Genomic DNA, 8,208 nt, shown 5'->3' with positions numbered 1-8,208 from the left:
CATCCAGCACCGCGCCTCCCTTAATATAAACAATGCAAATAGTATGCCCAATTAATTAAATAAACAAAGAATTAATAAAAAAAATCACGGTCCAGCTTCCCTTTATCAGCTTCTTAATGCTTAACAAAAACATTAAACCTAGCAACTACAAATCAAAGCCAAAGGAGAGAGAGATCACCGCATCGGAAGAGAGACCGGTCGAAGCCGACGTTGCTCGCCATCTTGAGACTAAGTGCCGCCATCCCTCTGCCATCCCCAGCTGCATCATCTGCCAGCCTCGCTGTTCACCGGAAAGAGCAGCAATGATGACGCCACTGTCGGTAAACCCTGTTTCGCCGTCGCTGTCACTGGACGAGACTCGATCGACAAATCGGAGCCCAAAAATTGGCAAACAAATTCGGTGGCCAGGTTTTTTGTTTCTTTTTTAATGATTTCACTGTTTCTCTGCGGCCCAACGACGATCGAAGTTGCCGGAAAGAGAAGCGCACCAGCGACCATTCGAATGGTTGCCGGCTAGAACCTCAAAGGAGAAACCCAAATTTCCTTAATCCTTTTTGAGTTAATTACCGATTTGGATTGTTCCCTCGACCATTGGGATTTCACCACTTTGGCCCTCGATAATTTTTATTGCCTAATTAAGTCCTCGACATTGAAAAAATTAACCAATTTTGTCCCCCATTTATTTTGCAGTTTGATATCCCTTAAATCAGGACAAAATTGGTAATTTCGTTATAGTCAAGGGACCATTTCAGTCAAAAATTAATTACCGAAATTGTCTCTTGACTATAGCAAAATTACCAATTACGTCTCAATTTAACGGTTGTTTAACACCAAAATAAACGGAGGACCAAATTGGTTAATTTTTTCAAAGTCGAGTACTTAATTGAGCAAGAAAAATTGTTGAGTACCAAAGTGGTGAAATTCCAATAGTCGAGGGACCAAACCGATAATTAACTCTTCCTTTTTTTTTTTTTTGTACTGAACAATATATAAATATATATTTACACGCATATCCTTATACTAGAAAATTATTCTGGAATTATATATATAAAAAAATACGAATATGCATGTACAACAAACATTTTATATAAAATTTCATATAAATAGGATATTTGCAGTATTTTCAGAATATACTATTGCAAAACATGATCAATTTGAAAAACTAGACAGAGATAAATAGACTCTGATACCACATGTAAGCATATTGTTGCAAATATGACTAACCTCCGAACATAGTTGTTCCTTAGAATTGCCTTTGATCTGCTGTAGTTGTTGTAGTAGTATGCAAAGTGTCTCCCACTTCTTCAAAGGTTTACTATAGATGGTGTATAGTTTGTCAAAAGACAATGACCTGTGCAGTGGGGGCCCTATCCTTTTATAGTCTATATGTAATCAATATAAACTTTGTAACGGTTTCCGTTACAACCGTTACAATACTAATTATGACACCACTTAATGACCATTGAAAGCTATAATAACTTGCACCATAATCATTTTTCTTCGTGAAAAATATTACATTTCTTTTAAAGGATTGTAGTCAATTTCTTAAAATAGTTTAAAATGTTATGTGCAAATTAATTTCTTTCTTTCTTTTCTTCATCCAATTCTAAAAATTTACGAATTCCTTTTTAATTATTTTTATAATTAATACAGATTGAATCAAGAGTAATTTTACTTCGTTTTTCCATCCTAGAGTTTCGGCGCACGAGCCCCGCACATGCGTTTCACTTGCCTTGCAGGTGCACTTAACCTACACAATCTAATTCTCTACACTTTCACTTCGCTTTCCATCCGCTGCCGCACCACCCTTATCTGATCTCTCTTGCTTCACAATCGTTGTTATTTTCTCTCTTTCTTCTCGGCAACCGCTAAAATTACTTTTTCTAATATATTTGAAAAATTAAAGTGAATCCAAGTATTATGAAAAAGTGAACTTAAATGCGTGAATAACCCAAAAGCGAATGAAAGTCTTTCTAACATGCATTAATTTGGTAAATTTTTCATACAGTCACGTTATCACATTTAATGCGCTTTTTGAATAAATATTGTTCACTCACTCCAATTTTTTACTCCAATCTTAATATAATTAATTAATGTAATGTTAGTAAATGGATGGGTAAAGATGGGATGGAATGATTTGAAATTGGGCTTGATTAATTTTCTTTTTAGTTGTCTAATGATTTTTTTTTTAGATTTTGTGACTCTTTATAATTTATAAAGTTCATAATTCTTCCATTGCTAGTTTATATTTGTTGTGTTGTTTCAGTGAATGGTTGAGTAAAACATCATGAAAACCCCCAAAAAAAATATTGCAATAGAGATTGGAGTTACAAGAAAATAGTTGCAATAAACTTATGGTGTTCAATTGAAAATTGAAAATTGAAAATGAAAATTTAGAAAAGGGCATATTAGAATTTAACAAGTTTCCAAAAAAAAGAAAATACATATCAAAAATGTTTTATTATACTTTTGTTATGTATGTGAGTAGTAGCCTGCAAAAATATGCACTCATTTACATAGTGTGTATTTACTTTTAAATTTTTGTTAACAGATTCGTTACCTGAGACAAGAAAAAGAATAACCAATACAACATTGTGTCATTGTACACAAATGGAACATGAAGTAGACTTAGCTCCTGGGTAGTAAGTACATTCCTAAACGGTCTGGTGTGTTTTTAGTTCACTTCTATTCTTTGCTTTTACATAAATGCTACTATTATAACCTAACACAGGTCGGGGATGATGGCAGTGAGCAAAATAATGGTGATGATTCTCATAACTTAGATGATATTTGGAAGGAAATGGCATTTTCCATGGAAATCTCAAAGGTTATGCAAAATAATTTCTTTCTTTCTTTTCTTCATCCAACTCTAAAAATTTACTCCTTCCCTTTTAATTATTTTTATAATTAAATAGGGGATTAATGAAGGATAATTTCAGTTCACTTTCCATCCTCGGGTTTCGACGCACGAGACCTGCACAGAAATACTATTGCTCGTGCAGGTGCACTTAACCTATGTAAAACCTAATTCTCAACTCTTTCACTTTTCTTTCCATCTAGCACCGCGCCGCCCTTAATATAAACAATGCAAATAGTATGCGCAATTAATTAAATAAACAAAGAATTAATAAAAACAATCATGGTCCAGCTTCCCTTTATCAGCTTCTTAATACTTAACAAAAACATTAAACCTAGCAGCTGCAAATCAAAGCTAAAGGAGAGAGAGAGATCACTGAATCGGAAGAGAGACCGGTCGAAGCCGACGTTGCTTGTCATCCGTCAACCGTCCCCAGCCGCATCATCTGCCAGTCTCCCCGTTCGCTGGAACGAGCAGCAATGACGACGCCACCGCCTGGAAACCCTGCTTCGCCGTCACTGTCACTGGACCAGACCCGATCGACAAATCGAAGCCCAAAAATTGGCAAACATATTCCTTTTTGAGTTAATTACCGATTTGGTCCCTCGACTATTGGGATTTCTCGACTTTGGTCCTCGATAATTTTTCTTGCCTAATTAAGTCCTCGACTTTGAAAAAATTAATCAATTTGGTCCTCCGTTTATTTTACCGTTTGATATCCATAAAATCCGGACCAAATTAGTAATTTCATTATAGTCAAGGGACCATTTCAGTCAAAAACTAATTACCGAAATTGTCCCTTGATTACAGAAAAATTACCAATCCAGTCTCGATTTAACGGTTGTTTAACACCAAAATAAACGGAGGACCAAATTGGTTAATTTTTTAAAAGTCAAGGACTTAATTGAGCAAGAAAAATTCTTGAGGACTAAAGTGGTGAAATTCTAATAGTCGAGGGACCAAACCGGTAATTAACTCTTCCTTTTTTTTTTTTGTACTGTACAATATATAAATATATATTTACACGCATATCCTTATATTTATATATACATTTACTAGAAAATTAGTCTGGAATGATATATACAACAGAATACGAATATGCATGTACAACAAACATTTTATATCAAATTGCATATAAATAGGATATTTGCAGTATTTTCAGGACATACTATTGCAAAACATAATCAATTTGAACAACTAGGCAGAGATAAGCAGACTCTATACCAAATGTAAGCATATTGTTTAAAATATGACTAACCTCCGGCCATAGTTGTTCCTTAGAATTGCCTTTGATCTGCTATAGTTGCTATAGTAGTATGCAAAGTGTCTCCCACTTGTTCAAAAGTTTAGTATAGATGGTGTATAGTTTGTTAAAAGACAATGACATGTGCAGTGGGGGACATATCCTTTTATAGTCTATATGCCATCATTATAGACTTTGTAACGGTTTCCGTAACAACCGTTACAATATTAATTATGACACCACTTAATGACTGTTGAAGGCCATAATAACTTGCACCATAATCATTTTTCTTCGTGAAAAATGTTGCATTTCTTTTAAAGGATTCTAGTCAATTTCTTAAAATAGTTTAAAATGTTATGTGCAAATTAATTTCTTTCTTTCTTTTCTTCATCCAATTCTAAAAATTTACGAATTCCTTTTTAATTATTTTTATAATTAATACGGATCGAATCAAGAGTAATTTTACTTCGTTTCCCATCCTAGAGTTTCGGCGCACGAGCCCCGCACATGCATTTCACTTCCCTTGCAGGTGCACTTAACCTACACAATCTTGTTCTCAACTCTTTCACTTCGTTTTCCATCCTAGAGTTTCGGCGCATGAGCCCCGCATATGCATTTCACTTCCCTTGCAGGTGCACTTAACCTACATAATCTTGTTATCAACTCTTTCACTTTGCTTTCCATCCGCTGTCGCACCACCCTTATCCTAGAGTTATTTTCTCTCTTTCTTTTCGGCAACCGCTAACATTACTTTTTCTTATGTATTTGAAAAATTAAAGGGCATCCAAGTATTATGAGAAAGTGACCTTAAATGTGTGAATAACCCAAAAGCGAATGAAAGTCTTTCTAACATGCATTAATTTGGTAAATTTTTCATATAGTCACTTTATCACATTTATTGTGCGTGTTTTGAATAATTATTGTTCACTCACTCCAATTTTTTACTCCAATCTTAATATTAACTAGTACTCCACCCGTGCAGTGCACGGACAATATATATATATATATATATTCTTTGTTCATATATGTGTCAGATTTTATATAAAGAATTCCATCGGAAGCCCAAAACTGATATCAGTAACATATATAATGTAAGGCCCAATAATATATCTAACCCAAAGAAAATACAAAGCCCACAAATGTTATCGTTTTTATATTAATAAAAAAATCAAATATAAAAACAAAACATCCGGGTCCAAACACCACGTAGGCACGTACGTTTCGCGACTCTGTCCTCTCCAACCTCAAACATTTCTGGAAACTTCACCCCCAAATCCAGAGCTCACAACACGACACACAAACTTCATCATCTTTGACCCTATTCAAACCCGTCAATAATGGCTTCTCTAAGCACGAACAACCTGTCTACCATAATATCCACCGAATCAAAGGAAAACCCCCAAAACCCTATCATCCATATGCAAAATATCCGTTCCAATCAAACCTAAAGAACTTCAGATCTACATTTTTCTACAATTCTACACCCTCGCCATTCTCACAAAAACCTTAGATTCCCATTTATTCAAATCCTTAGACTTAATCGGTACGCCATGGACAGAAATCAACAAACCCTAATCGACAAATCTTGCGAGAAAAAAAAAAGACAACAAACGACATTATGGAAAGCCATCGTAGAAGAAAGAATTGCGCACATCAATTACCATTCAGAGTACAATAACCCAAAGGTAAAACCTAATATGTTATTTCTATCTCTTAATGGAATTTTTTTTCATTATTAAGCTATTTTTCTCATTATTTGTTCATATATAACTGCCAAAAACCTTGGAAGTATATAAACTAAATATAGAAACAGAAAAAAATATGGGCAAAAATAATCTGTATGCAAAAAATCATGTTTTGTATGTACTTTGACTTAATTTATACACTTAATATAAACAGTAATTTTCTATAATTTCCAATTTGTAAGTAATCTGAAAATTATGTTATTTTACTGCCTCATCTGTGCATTTTTAAACACCAAAAAATTTACTGAATTACTAATAAGTAAGCATTTTAAAAAAGCAGTGCAACCCTTACATCACAATGAACTGCAAACACGTATTTAAACTCTTAGTGCTAATAAACTGCGAACATCAAAACACGAAAGGATGCCATAAATTAATTTTGCAGTGAATTTAACAAATAACTTTACCTGATCTTAAAATGTAAATGTAATCTTGTTTTTTTTTTCCCTACAGATACCCTCCAAATTGATTATTCAATATTGGAAAGTGCTCTTATTTTCATTTCTGGGTACAACAGGAACTATGACAATATCTATCCAACTGCTCTCACTAATGGTAAGTAGTACCTAAATATATCTTAAATTCTTTAATATACATACACCTACACTTTCTCACGTATAGATTTTTCACATTTAATGTAGCTATATGTCTATAAAAATTGCTAATCTATAGTTTTTTTACAATAGCATGGCAGATAGGAGTCATAAATTCAGAAAGAAGATCTTAAAATTTTGGAAATCAATGAGAAGGTATAATTGCAGTTTATATATATAGCTAAAAAAAAGGTATGTCTCGAGATTACCTTTGTCTTCAAGATGCAGTTTTCTTTTTCCACATATGTTACTTGAAGTTTTCATCTTTTTCATAGTTGTTTATATTGTTTGTTTTGTAGTTGGAGAAAATTGAATTGCCTTTAAATAACAATGCTGATTTGTTGACTTAAATGTTAGCTATATATATATATATACATCAACTTGCATACATGTGTAGAAGTCACTATCAAAATTAATGTATAGGGGTCAACACTTAAAATCAACAATTAATGCTTGATAGGGATAGGAGTATGGGCAAAGTACTCCTACAGTCCTACTTCTTTGTATTGGGAATTCTGAAAGTTGTATTATACCAATAAAACTTTGATGTGTTATTTTTTTTTGATATTTTTTATGCGCACATAATAATACATGGACATGAACTTATACTAATAATAAAAAAAGCCTTGAAGTGATGACAAAGGAGTCTGATGCTTCCCCCCCCCCAGCCACTGTACAAAAAGTGATTTTCTGAGGATGTATTTATGTACCAGCAGCTGCATGTTTTTTTTTGTTTTTTTTTTATTTTTATGCATGACATACTGCTATTGCAATCTATAAAGTCTGATATTCGGTGCAAATTTGTTAGATTCTATATTTACCTGACATTGAAACTGAATAAGGCACTTGATTGTAGTAGTGTTATAAATCTAAAGCCATGCAAATGATGACCATCATTTTCAGAAAATAATACATGAACATGAACTTACACTAATAATCAAGAAAAGAGGCAAATGATGACAAAGGAGTCTGATGTGTTTTTTTTTTTTTTTTTTTTTTTTTTTTTTTTTTTTTTTTTTTTTTTTTTTTTTTTTTTTTTTTTTTTTTTTTTTTTTTTTCTTTAGGTAGCCACAGATCAAAAACGTGATTTTCTGAGAATTTATTTAATATACTACCAATTGCCCTGTTTTTTTTCTGTGTGGCATACTGGTTTTGCAATGTAAAAAGCCTTAAGAGTATATGCAAGTTTGATATATACTATGTTTACCTGACATTGAAGTTTAATAAGCAACTTGATTGCATGGGTATAACATTTCTAAAAGTTTAATAAGCAACTTGATTGCATGGGTATTACATTTTTAAAAATACGCAAATGATGACCATAATTAGTCTGATGCTCTATTTCACTACCTTACAAAAGAAGTAAACATATATATAGAATAATGAAATAATTATTGTCTACATTTAATTTACTTGTAATTTTTAACTGGAGATTTTTTTTAAAATAAAAATTTGTTTATCACCTAGCAAAGCTTAATAAGACACATGTTCTTGTAAAATTTCATTGTACATCTATTTCATCTTAATTTTCTCTCATTTAAATGTTGTCTGCTTTATAGCAAAACTGTACTTAACTGGCTATTGGTTAAGTTGTTACTTTACGTAATTTGAAATTGCATATCCCATCTTAAAAGGTATTAATTTTTTAAAATACGGGCAGATGATGAAAAAGAAATCTGATGCTGTATTTTAATCCTTTATTGGTAGCTTTAATTTCCTTGGCCAAACATTACTTGACTGAAAATAAAATATAAGACAATATAGGATATA

The sequence above is a fragment of the Ipomoea triloba genome, chromosome 9 (genome assembly GCF_003576645.1).
Source record: "Ipomoea triloba cultivar NCNSP0323 chromosome 9, ASM357664v1".
NCBI lineage: Eukaryota > Viridiplantae > Streptophyta > Magnoliopsida > Solanales > Convolvulaceae > Ipomoea > Ipomoea triloba.
The sequence above is the reverse complement of the archived record's forward strand: the minus strand, read 5'-3'. Positions refer to the sequence as shown.